Source organism: Pogona vitticeps, chromosome 1 (assembly GCF_051106095.1).
Source record: "Pogona vitticeps strain Pit_001003342236 chromosome 1, PviZW2.1, whole genome shotgun sequence".
NCBI lineage: Eukaryota > Metazoa > Chordata > Lepidosauria > Squamata > Agamidae > Pogona > Pogona vitticeps.
In genome coordinates this window covers 249,847,177-249,863,953 of record NC_135783.1, presented here as the reverse complement: position 1 = coordinate 249,863,953, position 16,777 = coordinate 249,847,177, and the positions used below count along the sequence as shown (strand labels likewise).

Here is a 16,777-nt window from a genome sequence, read left to right as displayed (position 1 = left end):
GTGGTGTGTCGTTGAGGGGGGGGGGGGGTTGTTGCCGGGATCCAGCGCCTAACCCGGCCGCCAACCCAGCCCCTTGCAGCTCATCGCGCCCCCCCTTCCCGCCGCCGCTCTCCGCCCAGCTACGCCCTCTCCCCGAAGGCCGCCCGCCCGTCGCCCGTCACCTGCGGCGGCGGCGGCAACAACTTTGGCGTCTGCTGCCGGCTGGCGCGCAAACTTCGCTCTCCGGCGCGCCCCGCCGAGGAGAAGGAGGAGGCGCCGGCCGGCAGTGCGCGGAAGGGCCGGGCAGGGCAAGGGGGGCTCCTAGCGCTCGCCCCGGAGTGGAGCCCAGCCGCCTCCCGCCGGCGCCCGGCGCGAAGGGACAAAGGCATCCAGGCAGCGGCGGAGAGGCATGGAGGGGACCCCCCCCTCGGCCACCTGGGCGGGGAGGGAAACGGCTGGGCGGGAAGGGGTGCCTTGGCGCTCGTAGGTCTTCTCCCTCGGTGCGCGGCAAAAAAAAAAAAAAAAAAAACCAAAGCGCCACCCGGAAATTTCCTTCCCACACTAACGACGACCCCGTCTTCTTAGGCAGGCAATGAATGGGAGGGAGCCGAGGAGCTCCGAGTTTCTCCCCCCCTTCCTCTTCACCTCCTGGGTTGGGAGCCGCTCTTGCATTTGCCCGGTTCTCTCGTCGGCCCCGCGCTTCACATTGTCCTCCTCCTCAGGGATGCAGAGCCCGCGCTGCTGCTGCTGCTGCTTCTGCTGCAGGAGCGACCACAACAGCGGCGGCTGCAGCTCTCGAGACGCCCGCCCTGCGCGCGCGGCTCGTGGCGGTGCCCTGGCCGCACCATCGCCCGCCTCCCCAACGCCGCGGCTCTCTGCCTGGGCTCCAGGAGAGGAGCATCCCCACGCTGTGATGCAACCGAGCCTGGAACGGGACCGCTCGACCGACAGGCGCACCGGACCCAATCGCAGGCGCCGGTTTCTCCAGCCGGCCAATCCCCCAACTCCGGAGGCGGAGACGAAAGCGAGGTTCGGCTGCGAGCGGCGCTCATCTCCACGCCAACGTGCAAACATCCACCTGGGGAGCGGACTCCATGGATTCCCTCGGCCGAGGAGGGGGGAGTCGCCCGAGAGGAGGAGGAGGAGGAGGCTCTCGATTCTTTTGCGTAGCTCATCGCCTATGGCTCTGGCTTGTGAAAGAAAGAAAAAGTGGCTTCTTTGCCTGCAGGAAGGGAACTGGCCCGTTTCCTAGGTACCTTGGCTTGTTCCAATTGGCAAGACTAATTGTAACGCTTAAGCTACCCCTCCTTTCTTTTCAGATGGTACCTTCCCAACAGATGCAAGCTTATACTCTACTGAGAAGGCAGCAAGGATGCTTCAAGATGGTTAAAACCGGGAGAGGAGGAGGAGGAGGAGGAGGGAAACTGCCTTCCTCTGTGGAGGCCACAGGTGGACTTGCTTGTGGCAAGAGCTACACAGACACGTCGGCCAAACTGAGCAGCCCAAAAGTGGTGTTCAGTCCTCTACGTGGCTAATCTTCAAGGTTCAGAATTGGACCCGAGGGCTCTCAATGACACCAACTCAGAGGCTAAGCTCCCCTCATGATGGGGCAAGCGGAGCAGGAGGCAGGAAGGGCTTGAGAAATACTGCCAGCCCCCCACCCCCCCGCTATTGCAAATGCTTTGAAATCTTAAGAAAAAATGCTTTACTGCCACTGTCTCTTGATATTGGCTCCAAATATTGATGCCCAGTTTATCAATTCAGTTCTCCACAGAGTAATCTTAAGACTTTTTTTTTCCTTTTATTGTTACAGTTTGTGCAAAGACAGCCTTTCCCATATGAGTGCCTTCCAGATAATGAATGGACTTCAGCTCTCAGCATTCCTGTGAACCCTGCTGGCTGGAGCCAAAACAAAACATCCAGATGACACCAGGTTGAGGGCTGCATTTTATGGCATCAGATGTATTGGGATATGATGCTTTCGTGCTTGGAACCATCGTATACTATGAGACCATAAAGAGCACCCTTTCTCTATTTTGTATATTCAGGAGCTGGCTGGATAGCTCATTGATTTGGGGTATCTGGCTTCAGAGCCAGAAGTTGGGTCCCTGCTGTGTCTCCTGGGGGAAGATCCAGAGCATCCCAGAAGAAAGGACTGTTAAAGCACTTCTGAGTAGCCTGTACCCAGGAAACCCTGAGAAAGTTTGCCATATATCAGAATCATCTTGATTTCATAGTACTGTACTAATTAAAGTACTTGGGAAGGAATACTGAGTTGGAACCACAGAGCTACAAAGAGCACTATATAGAATATAGCTCTCCTCCCATTTTTCCCTCAAGTAAGGTCCATTTTCAAAGTGATAGCTAGCTCCCCAGGATACTGCTAAGACATCATTAAAATTGCCACCAGGAGCCATGCAGGTATATTGTAAAAAGCATTCTTTTCTCGCTTTGCACGTTAAAATCCAAGTAGTTACTTTCCTGAGAAGATAATTCAGCAGCATTACTGTATTCAGGTGCCCATAAGGTTCTATCTAGGGCGGGATGGTGGTGGTGATGATGATGGGGTAGATTAGTGCCAGACCATTGCCTTCCCCTTGTGAGTGAGGCTACAGAATCCTGGATTTGACCCTCAGTATTCATCCTTTCAGTACAGTTAGTGCTGCTATGTGCCCAGATACACTTGTGCTATTTTTGCTTCTGCTATAAGGTTTACTGCTCTCCTTTGACATCATTCATAATGCAACTTGCTTGCATCTTGCTTTATCATACTCAATAGTCCACACCGTTGCAATTCCTTGGATGGTGGATAAGGGTTAAGGTTAAGGTTCCCCTTGACAATTTTTGTCCAGTCGTGTTCAACTCTAGGGGGCGGTGCTCATCCCCGTTTCCAAGCCATAGAGCCAGTGTTTTGTCGAAAGACAATCTTCTGTGGTCACATGGCCAGTGCAACTTAGACACGGAACACTGTTACCTTCCCACCGAGGTGGTCCCTATTTATCTACTTGCATTTGCATGCTTTCGAACCGCTAAGTTGGCGGGAGCTGGCACAAGCGACGGGCACTCACTCCGTCGCATGGATTCAATCTTACGACTGCTTGGTCTTCTGACCCTACAGCACAGGCTTCTGCGGTTTAGCCCACAGTGCCACCACATCCCTGCTTAACTCCTTTGCCCATAAGAACCAAACTTCCATTGAAATCAAGTCATTCTAAGAAGGAAAACTACTGCACTAAGCTGAAGGAAAATAATTACATTGGAGCTGATGGAGCAAAACATAAAAATGTGACTACCTGGGAGTGCCATATGGAGTTTAAGGACATGTCTTTGTGTGAATTGTAGATTCTACTAATCCTTGCCCTTCAAAGGGCTATCTTTCTCCTATCCATTAACTCACATCCGTCCATTCATTTGCATTTGCCTCCTTCATCTGTATTTTCCAAGCTATTAATTTGTTAAATAAAAATGTCATTCTTTTCTTTCATGAAATGCTTCTGGATAAAGACCTGGAAGATTTCTAGTACCTGATACTTAATAGGGAGTTTCCTACCAAATGATTGAACCTGTCTCATGGTTTCACACTATAGAAAATATCTTCCCTTCCTCAAGCCTGCAACCCTATGAATATTTGCCTTGCAGAAAGCCTTGTAGAGTATACTGTACCTCTGAATGAACATGCATGGAATCAGCTGCATTAATTTGGTAATGACAGCACAAGATTTACCTGTTAGCATAATTAAAGTTCATTCATATTTCAGTTAGATACCTACAGAACAACCTAAAACCATCTAGATGATAAATCGGACGCAAAGATACTGCTCCAACTCTTACATGATGACAAAATAATAATTATATGCCATCAAGTCAGTTCTGACTTATAGCAAACCTTTTCAGGGTTTTCTCAGTATAGAATACTCAGAAGTGGTTTACCATTCCCTCTGGAGTACCCAGGGACTGTGCAGCTTGCTGAAATCTATACAGCCTGGCTCTTCTTTCAGAAGGCACAGTGGGAATCAAACTCTCAACCTCTGCTTCTGCAGCCAGATACCTAACTCACTGAGCAATGCCAAAATAGGATGCGCCATTTTCTTGATATTTATTTGTCCTATTTGAGGAAATTGCAGTAAATCTACCAAATCTTTCTCACTTAATCCTGTAAAAGCATCTGGATTTCCTTACAAGAAGCAATGTTACCTATTCCCTCGTGTCGGAGGGAAACGGAAGGGGAAAAGACAGCCTTGGGTCAGCTGAGACTAGGGTTCAAAAAAAGAAGTATCACTTACTTGTGACACTATAATAAACTAAAACAAAGATGAAGAAGATGGTTACAGATGTGTTCCAGATACAGCACATTGTATGTTTACTTAGCCTTTCCATTTGACTGAATCATTACAGACACTTTAAAAAAATTAAATTCTAAAGTGAAGTTTGCTTATTCAAAATTGCAGTATACAACCACCTGGACTCAAGAGTGTTTTCTTTTCAGTTCATGATGGCATGTTTACATTAAGATTCAGCAAGGTTTCTATCAGAACTTGATCACTCGGTAAGAGAAGTCACATATCCAATCTGTTCTGACATCAGAGAACCAATGAAGCAGAATTCCAGTGAGATATCTGTTACTAAGTAAAGCATTCAGAGATGATGTCTCAGCCTTAGCCTTATGGAGGATGGAAGGCTGCTTGTCTAAATTTTCAGTTATGAGTTGTCTTGCAGCAATGTTGGGTGATACATAAATAGGGGGAAATCTTGTTTCTTAGCCACTACATTGCAACAGCTCAATATCACAGTCTCAAGACATACCAAGTTGTAAACAAAAAAAACTTTCCTCGTTTGTCCCTCTCTCTTCGTACCACTTACTCTCAATCCTTTGGCTGTAATATGTTGATACTCTCTGATCTTACATTGTTGCTATAAGGCATACAAGAAGATGTATGTTATGTGGATGACTTTGGATCCAATTTTTTAACTTAACAGCTATTGTTTCCTCCTGTGTAGGGTGAACTACTCAGTTCAACAAAAAGTCATTTCCCTTTTTGTTTGGGGGAAAGGGCTACAAGACTTCCAGGTGGAATAAAGATGTGGAGAGCAGACCTTACATGTATATCCCTATCTCAGTGACCCTTTGGGTTCATCCCGTTTTTGGGATGAACCCAAGAGCCAACAATCCTGTGTGGTAGAGGTCCCACCTACGCCCAATAACTGCACAATAAAGTTAATATGGACTTTTGGAGACTACCTTAGATGATCCGCTTTGTTATTCTGTTAAGTGAGTAATGTGGATATGGATAAATACAGCACACTTTTTAAAGGGATGTTTAGTCTACATTTTGTGGGTGGAAATTAAATCCCTTCCAGTGAAAGAACTTGGTTTTTATTGTGGTTTGTCGTGCTAGTTGTCATTGCGTTACAGGTTGACATAAAGTTACATCACCAGTGACATAAATTTCCTGCTCTCTCTCCTAATTTTTCTGTTTTCTTTCATCTTCATGTTTGTGTTAAAATTACCCTGATATGAGTAAGCACCAGCCTATGACTCTTTCCAGAGGCTAATATGAGCAATCTACAATCAGACAAAATATACAGCTTCAAATGTAATATTGACATGACTTTCTTAGTTGCCTTTCCTTCATTATATTTTATATTAAAACCAAGGTATGCTGTGTTTGTGTATGTTGTTATTTATGGCAGCAGGAGGGTGCTCCTGATTCAGACCAAGACAAAGTTATGTCAGGGAGTTTGGATTTAAGCTTCCAAGGGCTCATATAAAACATTTTGAACAGAGTTGCTTATGGAATAGTAAAATTGTAACCTACTATTCCCTAACATTTATATTATTAGTTGTGTTAAAGGTAGAATTATAACAGTTACATGCAATCAAATGCCACATACAGCATCACCTGATGCTAACCTTCAGTGTTCTGCAAAGATTTTTCCTACCTTTGATTTTACCCCTTCTTGTTGAAACAAAGAGGGAATTTTCTTATGCTAGGACTGGAGCCAGTGTAGAATTGCGGTACTGGTGAAGATGTGGCCATGAACTTTGTAAAATTTAAAGCATAAAAAATCTACCCTATAACAGTTTTACATCCCTATAAAAATACAGTAAATAAGTACAGAGCTGTGTAGAAAAATATTAATTAAAATTGATTTCTTTATTTATGTTTATGTGCAGAGACTGAAGGGCCGTGTATAATTTGTTGTATACTGTAAACTTACATCTAGATCAGGGGTGTCCAACCTTTCACCTTCCCTGGGCCACATTAGAAGATGAAAAATTTGTTTGGGCCGCATGGGGGGGGGCAGCCCTAGCCGTCCTCCAAGCGCGCTTACCGGCAGCTGCAATCTTAGACAGCAGAGGCTGCCAGCTTCGACTCCGGTGGCTTTATGGGGCCGGGAGGGGGTCCACCTATTGACAGGGACGGCGCAATGCAGTCACGCAGCCCCCCTGTCCCCTCCCCTCCCACTCCTTCCTTCCTTCCCTCTCTCCCTCTCTACTGTTGTGACATGCCCTGGCCACATTCCGGCCACAAGCGCCAGCAGTGTAACTTGAATCTTTGGAATTTCTTTAAAAATAAAAAATTGCACTGGGCCACTGGGCCACATTACGAGCTGACCTGGGCCGCATGCGGCTCTCGGGCCGCAGGTTGGACAAGCCTGATCTAGATGATGGCAACTCTAACAGGGTTTTGAAGCACTGATTATACAAGTCTCTCCCCCCTGTGAAAGTCTTTGGCTAATTGGGGATTTGAGCCCAAGTTTTCTGAGTACCTAGTCTGACAAATCTGCTACACCTCACTGGCTCACCTAGTTGAATAGTACATACAATCACTTAAGACACTGTGAAGTATACTTTTTAAAACAAAATCTATATTATGTTAATCAAGGGATGGTAAAAATAACTTTTTTTTACTACCACCCTAAGAATCTCATGCCTTGCATAGTCAGTGGCCATGCTGGTGATTGGATTCTGAGAGCTGTAGTTCAGTAAAATAACGTTTCCCATCCTTGACCATAGTGGCTGAAATCCTCTTGTGTAGCTACACAAATGGTATAACTTTTAGACATGAATTGCCATAGGATAGGAAATCTCTTATGGCATTATCTTTTTGCATGCTGAGTCACGTAACTCAGTATGCAACAAATAATATCAGTGACAATTTCTTAAGGCAATTCACCTCCAAATGTTACACACTTTGTGTTACACCAGCATAACAAGACAAAAGGATTTCAACTAGGATATTTTGGTTTTCTTGTAGGCCATTATTTACTGTGTTTAAAGAAATCCCAGCTACATTTTCTGCAGAAAAAAGTGCTTAGCTCAGGATATGTTCCCTGAGTAAGTTCTTGGCACTTTGCTATGACATGAATGTTTGATCACTGGATATGTGAAATAAACAGGTTGTAGTAGATAAAATGAACATATTGTTGTAGGTGAGGTAAAGAACTGATGAGTGCTAGGACAAGACACCACAACTGTGCTTCACATCAGGCATTTCCTCAGTGCCTGCCTGCCAATGCCTTTATCTCTGCTTGTCTTGTTCTCAGAGTTCTATCAGCTCCCAGTCAATGCTTGCTGAGATTTCATTTAGCCAAGTGAAAACTAGTCCCCTAATCATGTTGAAATGACTCTCATTTGGCACTCATCTGACTCTAGAAATCAATGTGTTGGACAGATGCTGAAAACTATTTCTGCTTCCTTTTTCCTTGCTTTTCTTTTCTGTTGACATTTTAAGCTGCTTAATTGATCGAACAGACGTTCCTCCAGAGCCTGTTCTGTGTATAAACTGCATGGCCTTGTTGCCAATTCTCTCTCTCTCTCTCTCTCTCTCTCTCTCTCTCTCTCTCTCTCTGCTTTAGCCTAGCAGCTGAATGGTGAAGGTTTCTGTAACTTCTTGGAGACAATGGAAACCATGGATTGTATACCATATAGAAGAACACTATAGATTGCCTTTACTTTGGATGGATAGCAAAATCTGATTTTTGCTTTTTCATTGTGAGGTAAATTTATTTCCTGCCACTTTACAGCAGGTATCTTTATATGTATAAGTATCATACTGCTACATACCAGAATATGACTTTAGAACATAACAACACCCTTCTGCTGAACTAGCTAAGCAAAACAAACCTCTCTGGTGTTGCTTGTTATAATTGAAATGAATTAAAGATTAATCCAAATTTGTTACAGTTATATTTTACATTACCTTCAAAAATGTAATGGTGGCACACATGGTCCCCCCCTCTTTCTATTTTATCCTCACAACAACCCTGTGAGGTAGGTGAGACTCAGGGAAAGTGTCTGAGAAATCTAGTTAGGCATAAACAGCTCCCAAATGGTTACTACCTACCCCATTGTAGGCAGATACTGGTACTATACGGGTATAAGTACTGTATACTACCTACTGTTACCAATTGCATTCAACTTCCTATCACTTTCTTAATATATGGATGTAGGTAAGCAGGCTTGGCATCAACATCTAGCATAGGAGACATTTGCTGGGGTCTAGGCAGCCCAATGAGGCCTGCAAAGATTTACACTTTGTCCCCCCCCCCCCCCGTCTCTAGGACTTGCTATTTTTTACCTGTCCTCTCCCCGTACAGAACAGTAATCACCATCTTCTCCACCCCTCCATGCCCATTGTGAGGCCTCTGCTGGGCATGCCTAGCTGTAAGCAAGCACAAGAGAAAGGGTGCATATTCTGTATTTCCTCCCCAGAGAGAATTGGGGGAGGACAGGAGGCTTGCTCTGCATGGAAAGTCCACTGAAAACAGGCTGCTCAGGACCCTCTAAAAACCACCACCAGGCACTCAATGCATGGGAGAGCCACCCCTGTTCTCCTACTCTCCTCCCTACCTGCCAGATGTTCCTGCTCAAGCAGCTTCTGTGTAAAATAGAACTACTTGGCTACACCATGTTGAAAGAGGAAGGGGACTAAGGTGAATCCTGAAGCTGGTGTGGGTGCATAGATTTTTCTCAGTGTTTGTCCTCACACCACAAAAGAGGCTCATACATTTTTTTTTTTTGATGCAGAAAAACTAGCCTCCACTATTACAATGGAGCCATGGAAAGATGGAACTCATTGCTTGATTCACAAGTTCTTCAAGTTCATCTTACATCTTTATTCTTTTTTGAGAATGCTTATTTCATTATTTATTACAATTATTTTATGCTTGTTTATATGTACAGTACATACATGTGATGCCAAATACTATTTTTAAAACTGGTTTAACCTATGCTCTGATTGGCTACAAAGCAATAAAGTATTAGTAAAATGTTGTTGACTCCCTCAGCTGAATTCTGAAGCAGCAGGCCTGCAGGTGAAAAGTGTGGTTTAGGCCAGTATATATACACAGTTGTCACCCTTTTGTTGTTAGCAGTCCTGATGTCTAGCTATGTACCATGTTGTACTTTTAGTTGTACAGCTATTTTTGTCCCTTGGAAAATGTAGTTTTTCACTCAAGTACCATATTTATCACTATTGCTGTGTGGAATGCAACAGCAACTACAAATGTGAAACAAATGTGAGTATTGCCCATGGCAACCTTTCCCAGCCTAGTGCCCTCTGGATTATCCGAACTGCAGATCCTAGAAGGCCCAGCCTTTTACCATATTGGCTGAGGCAGATAGGAGTTGTAATCCAAAACATCTGGAGGGTGTTAAAAGGCAGAAGGGTGGCCACACCACAGGTGAACTCATTACACTACTACTGTGTGATTTTAAGGCTTCAATCCTGTACGCTGTTATGTGAGAATAAATCCCAATGAAATCAGTGGGATTAAATCTGAATAGGTTTACTTAGGAGTGCACTGTAAAAATCTTTTAGAGAGTTAATACCGTTGCTGTATCATGCAGGGCTGTCCTCTATTCTACAGTCATATCATTAACAAAACTTCCTCTCTGGGTCCATAGTTTGTGTTGCCTTTTACTGCTTTTAGTTTCCATAAACTACCTTACAACACTGATGACAGGTATATAGGTATATTAAATAAATATATATATAAGCCATTTTTCTAGCAGCAAATTACTCCTACTCTCATTGAGCCACATTATGCTGTTTATTATATTGATGTATTTCATTTGTATGTTGTCTTTCTCCCAGTTAAGGGATCCAAGACAGCTCACAAGTTATTTAAAAAACAATCTAACTAAAATCATGATAAATTATAATATTAAAAACTAATTAAATGTGTAGCAGTATCAAAACAATTTCTCAAAACAATTTCAAAACCCTGAAAACAAGTTTAAAAAAACACATAGATAAAATTCCGTATTGATACTTGATATTTATAAGTTCCTCTATCGTGAGAATGGCTGATGGTTGGATTCCAAAAGATCTCCTGTATGGGGAAATAGTGCAGGGAAATCTCCCCAGAAGGAGACCACAGCTGCAAAACAAGGATCTCTGCAAGCGGGATCTGAAGGCCTTAGGTATGGACCTCAACAGTTGGGAAACCTTGACATCTGAGCGTTCAGCCTGGAGGCAGGCGGTGCATCATGGCCTCTCCCATTTTGAAGAGACACTTGCCCAGCAGGCCGAGGCAAAGAGGCAGTCCCGAAACCAGCAAAATCAGGGAGCTGGACAGGGGACAGATTGTATTTGTCTTCAGTGTGGAAGAGATTGTCACTCTGGAATTGACCTTCTCAGTCACACTGGATGCTGTTCCAACACCTCTATTCAGAGCATGTTACCTTAATCTCTTGAGACTGAAGAAGGGTGCCTAATCTGGTTCCTCTATTAAACACTGGAGGCAATATATGAAATACAACATCAGTACCATAACTTTCTTTCCTGTGGACCTTTTGCTTTTATTTTGTTCTTAAGGGCTAGTGAACTCCACCACCTCCACCAGCCTTGCCAGTCTCTCACATGCAGCAAGGCTATCTTCCTTCTTCATCTTCATCCAGATCAAACTGTTGCTTTTCAATAGGCACTTCATTGTTGAGAGCCTAAATTGCAGCTGGGCATGGATTCACCCATAGAAAAAGACTATAATCCTGTGCATATTTAATCAGTGAAAGCAGGGAGACTTACTTCCGTCTAAAGATGTATTGAATGTGGCTTAACTTACGAACAGAGGGCCTTACGTCTGAGTAAAGAGGTGTAAAAGATTCCGGGCCTTATCTAACTAGAATTTAGCTGTGAACATACTACAATCTATTAAAGCAAAAAGCTTTTTGCATTTACTATGCACAGAATTCCAGCCATGCTTTGCAATCATATGCGTGTCTATAGAGAAGTAAGTCAGTTTGAATAAGTGCATATAGGACTGCAGCCTTCAACACACTTAAGGTAGAGACGGGTGTTAATCATTACTGTCTTGTTCTATTGGTTCAACTGAACAAAAAAGTACTTCCAGGAAAACTTTTATTGTACAGTACTCTAATCCTGCCATGTTTAGATAGTTTGGGGTGAACACGGTATTCAGGTGAATTTGTCTTCCATTTGTAGCCCCTTCTGTATTCCCCACTCCAGTCACTTCTGTATACACCATTTACTGTAGGAGGGAACAGTTAAAAAGGAAAAACAAAAACAGAATGTAATATTGCTTGATACCACGAGAGGACCACTAATTGGAAGCACTCCATGAGTGCAAGCGTATGCATATACTGTATACTCAAATGTAAGAATGTGGCCATATGGCAGGAAAAATAATCATTTGTGATTGCTGTGATTTGCATCTGTGGAAATCAGTTTTCACTGAATGAAATCACTGTGGCCATCCAGACCAATCTGCAGGAGTCAGCAGGGAAAGAGAGTTCAGTTTGCACAGATCTCCGACAGCAGGAGCTGCCTCAAGGTGCTAACAAGGCCTAACTAGCAGTTTACACCTCTCTCTGTTTTTAACTGTTCTAAGTGCCCTAGTGAAACTCTGTTTCAGCGCCGAGTTGAGACCTTTTAAAAAAAGGTTTGGAAACAAAGAGTGCTCAGCAGGCCAAGGTAGGGAGGCAAAGGGTGGCAGTGGGAAGGGGGCAGGGGCAGGTGGCTCAATTTTGTTGTGTTTTTTTTTTTTACAGCCACAGGCTATCTTAAAAAAAAAATGAACCAATGAACCGATTCATGGTTCCTTGGAAATCCCTGGGGAATGAATTTAAAAGTTGATGACCGACAAATCATGTTGAACCACCATTTTGGTGGTCCATCCACATCTCTGGTTTTAATTAGAATTCCTTTGTGTCTAATTTGACATAAATGGTGGGATGGATGTCCAATATAGTCATCCCCTAAGCCAAGTTTTGTTCAGTAGAGCTTATATTCAAATATGTATGCATTTGCCTTTGAAACCTCTGGCGAGGAGCAGTTGTTGTTGTAATTGGAATGTGCTGAACAGTTGAGATGAGCAGCCACTTCTTTCCTCCGTACATTGGTTCATCTTGCAGACCTGTTCGTTCCAACCTTTTCTGCAAAATACCTTCTTCAGCCAATTGCATATTGGTAACTAAGCTGCATCTGTGGTTCGGGGACATCTAGAATGCCATTGGCAAAAACAGCTCAGCAGGATGGAATGCTGAGGCTGCTTATCAGTCAGTCTAGAGAAGGATTAATTCATCTCTTGCTATTAGTTATTAATTCTCGAGCTTTTGCTGAAAACAACAGGGACTTTTCTTTTTTTTTAAAAAAAGGCTTTTCTATTGATTTAGCTAGTGGAAAATCAGAAGCTGGCAGGAGGCAAGCAGCCTTCAACGTATCCTCCCACCATAATATTCTATTGTATTTTTTTAAAAAAAATTGCTGGAAGCAATGAGGGATTTCTCTACTTTTTTAATAGTGTTTTTTCTATTGATTTATCTGGTAGAAAATTGGAAGCCGGCAGGAGGCAAGCAGCCTTGAGTAGAGTATTCTCCCTTCCATAAAACTATGTGGTATTTTTCCTTCTGTCTTGATTCCTGTGTTGTAGTTAAATCCTTGGCATATTCAATGGGAAGGGAGAAATCATAGTGCATTCAGTAGATCTGCTTTTAGTATAAAGCAGCAGTGGGCAAAATATCCCCTCCTCTGACCCAAGTATCTCCTCCCAGCACCCCCATTAAATCATTTTCCTTAATATTTCACTCAGATAGTTCCTTTGTAGCCCTAAGGTTGCATTTTGTTTGTTATTTAGTCATTAAGTCATGACTGACTCTTCATGGACCAGAGCACATCAGGCCCTCCTGTCTTCCACTGCTCCTGGAGTTGTGTCAAATTCATGTTGGTAGCTTCAATGACACTGTCCAACCATCTCGTCCTCTGTCGTCCCCTTCTCCTCTTGCCCTCACACTTTCCCAACATCAGGGTCTTCAGACCAATTTTTGTGCTCTCCTCTTTCAGGTTGCACAGGGAGGTGAAATTCTGCCATGTTCTACAGCTCGTCAGACATTCCTGAGACCTTCGCCCTCCCAAAATTTAATTTAAAAAAGATGACACCAGAGGATGCCAAGGTGGCTTCTTCAATTAAAGAGATAAAAAGGAAAAAAATTGTGGTAGTGACAGGGTTGAGGAGCTGTTGCAGCCATCAAAGATGCAAATGTGAGTATTACGAGCCCTTGTACTTCTAGTAGTTGCTCAGTGCAGAGGAAACAAAAATCTTTAATATTATTGAATTAGGAAAAGCAACTGGGAGTTGTAATCCAAGAACATTTGAGGGCACAAAATTGGGAACCACTGCTTTAAAGCCAATGTACTGGCAGCCCTCCCTATTTCTTGTGGCATATCCTGCACAGTACTTTTAGCTGATGCAATGTGTGAAGCAGTAACTCTTTTTGCCTCTTCTGGATCTCTCCTACAATAGCTTCTTTGTTCTCATTTTAGGAAAGTGCCAAGGGGTAAAGACGTCATTCCACCATTGTGACTCTAAGCTCCTTAAAAATAAGGATGATGATGATGATGACTGACATTTGTATGAAAGCTTTTGTCCTACCACGGGATCCCAAGACATCCCATAACTATGAAGTGCACATGTTTTGACAATCCACATGCTAATAATTCAACTTCTCTTTTGTGCCTGACTCTGCTTACCTGAGAAATTGGAAGCTCCGAAATCTGGAGGTTGAAGAGTCCAATTAACATATTGACTCAGTGTGCACTAACTGTGACAAATGGTTATTGCAAGATTAGGGGGATACATAAGCAAATTAGTTGAAAATTAAACACGGAGTATCCTAACTCTTTAATACACATTTGTGAGAAAACTAAAAAATTAAAGAGGACAAAAATGTCCTGGCATCTTAAAGACTAACTGCTATATTTTAATGTGACAAGTCCAATTTCTCAAACCTGAGGGTAGTCATACAAGGCAAATATTTATACATGGCCTCAAATCAGAGATTATATTTGGGCACAAGTTGTTGGCCAGACAATGACCTTTAAAATCTCTGTTGATTCTGTTCCCCTCCCAGGAAGCATTGTTCTCTTTCTTTCTTTCTTTCTTTCTTTCTTTCTTTCTTTCTTTCTTTCTTTCTTTCTTTCTTTCTTATTATTTATTTATTTATTTATTTATTTATTTATTTATTTATTTATTTATTTATTTATTTATTTATTTATTTATTTTTACTTACTTACTTACTTACTTACTTACTTACTTACTTACTTACTTACTTACTTACTTACTTACTTACTTACTTACTTATAGTTTTGTTGTGTTTTTGCCTGATATGCTAGCATACGTAGACTAATGTGGCTACCTCTTCTAAAACACTTAGAATAGTATGCACAGTTCTGACCACCATATCTCAGCAAGGATGTTATACCGTGTTTCCCCGAAAATATATTGTATTAATTTTTGCTCCAAAAACGCATTAGGACTTATTTTCAGGGAATATTTAATTTTTTTATGTACAAAAATCTACATTTATTCAAATATAGTGATGTCATCTTCTTCTAGTTGCTGCACAATGGTGGAGGGTGGGGTTTAACTTCACTGGGCCTTATTTGGGGGGCAGGGCTTATATTACGAGCATCCTGAAAAATGATACTAGGATTTCTTTTCAGGTTAGGTCTTATTTTCAGGGAAAGAGGGTCGCAATGGAAGAGATGCAGAAAGGAGCAATGAAAATGCTTTAGGTCCTGGAGCAACTTCCCTATGGGGGGAAAGAATAATGTAAAATTTTACCTGGAGTGGGGTAAGTCTAACAAAAAAAAAAATATTATGGCATCTTAAAAGTGAACAGGTTCATTTCCGATTTATTGTGTCTCTCCTTATGTCATGCTTCTTTGTTCTCCTGGCCTGCCTTCCAGTCTCATGCAAATCTAGCAGTGGCAAATTGCACAGGAGCCATCATCTTTCACCAGGACAAATGTGCAATAAATTAGTCAGCCTTTCAGGTGCCCCAGGTCTCTTCATTTCAAATACCAACAGAAGTCTGGAAAATGAAACATGGCAGAACAGCCCCAAGGCTGCCAGCAACACTTTTCCAGCCGAATCCTACTGTGTCAAGCAGAAATCTAGCAGGTGAATCACCCACCTCTCCACACACATAAGCATATGTCATTTTCTTGCATGACAGGAAAATTTAACAGCTGCCTGCCATGCAACTGCTAAAGCCATAAGAGCCTTCCTGGAAGATGTGTGTGAAAATTCTACTGCAGTCTTGCAGTCTGGATAGCTCAAATATATCAATGGTATCACATTATAGAGACAATAGAGCTTCTCACAAATGTTCCCAGTTCATGAGGAAATGCTTACTGTCAGCGGAGAATCATTTCTCAGCTTCAAACTGTCATCCATGAAGGGTTTTTCTGCCCTGGTTCTCCATCTGAAGCACCAACTGTGGTGATAAATGGAATCCATGAAATCAAAGAAATGTGGATCTGGAGCAAACACAAGGGGAGTTGCTGTTAATAAGAATTCATGCGCCTAAAAGGTAGCCTGAATAAAGCTGTATCTAGTTTTCCAGTCAGGTTTGTGATATTTGTTTCCATTTTCACAGCTGTGAAACCCAGGCTATGTAACAGTGGCTGAAATCTTACTGCTAGTGTAGTAATTTACAAGTAGAGTAGGTCCATTAATCAGTAGGGATTTGGTAAGTCAACTCCATACATTCCATTGATTCAGTGGGCTTACACTAGTTGTGACTTACTACACTAAGCAACAGGATTTTAGTTAGTGCCACTCTGAATCTGTAGTCACACAGGAATGTCCCTTGGGTCATGACGAGAAACAGCGAATGACCGGCGTTCTATCCCATTAAGGACATCTTCGCCTCCAAGTTTCCCATCAACCATTGTCTGATTTTTTTAATAAAGTAAAATCCGGCTGCAACTTGTCTAGTTTCAGCTGTGATATAGTCCAGCTGTGCCTTTTGGAACTAAAACCACAAGAAAGGCAAGAATAGTAAGGCATTTACCTCTCAGGTGTGAGAAGCTGAGGAGTGCAGAAGAAATATATCCTAGTCAATTCTTTTTGGAAAAAAAACAGTTTATGGATGTAGATTAGAATGCAGACTAGAAAACTACTGTATGTTCCAATTTCCAAACCTTTTCCTTGGGGTAGGCAACTTGATGGCAGAAAGTGAGGAGGAATTAAAGAACCTTGTAATGAGGGTGAAAGAGGAGAGTGCAAAAAACAGTCTGAAACTCAACATCAAAAAAACTAAGATCATGGCCACTGGTCCCATCACCTCCTGGGAAATAGAAGGGGAAGACATGGAGGCAGTGACAGATTTTATTTTCCTGTGCTCCATGATCACTGCAGATGGAGACAGCAGCCACGAAATTAAAAGACGCCTTCTTCTTGGGAGGAAAGCGATGACAAATCTTGACAGCATCTTGAAAAGCAGAGACATCACATTGCCAACAAAAGTCCGAATTGTCAAAGCTAACGT

At 42.6% G+C, this 16,777-nt stretch overlaps 1 long non-coding RNA gene across 1 annotated transcript; it reads right to left on the bottom strand.

Moving 5' to 3' along the window:
- Positions 1-7,690: 7,690 nt before the first annotated feature.
- Positions 7,691-16,442, bottom strand: LOC144586033 (uncharacterized). The gene is made up of 2 exons (XR_013540723.1): positions 15,640-16,442; positions 7,691-11,475 (listed from the first exon to the last, which is right to left on the bottom strand). It is a non-coding gene; the product is annotated as an uncharacterized LOC144586033 (long non-coding RNA).
- Positions 16,443-16,777: the final 335 nt, after the last annotated feature.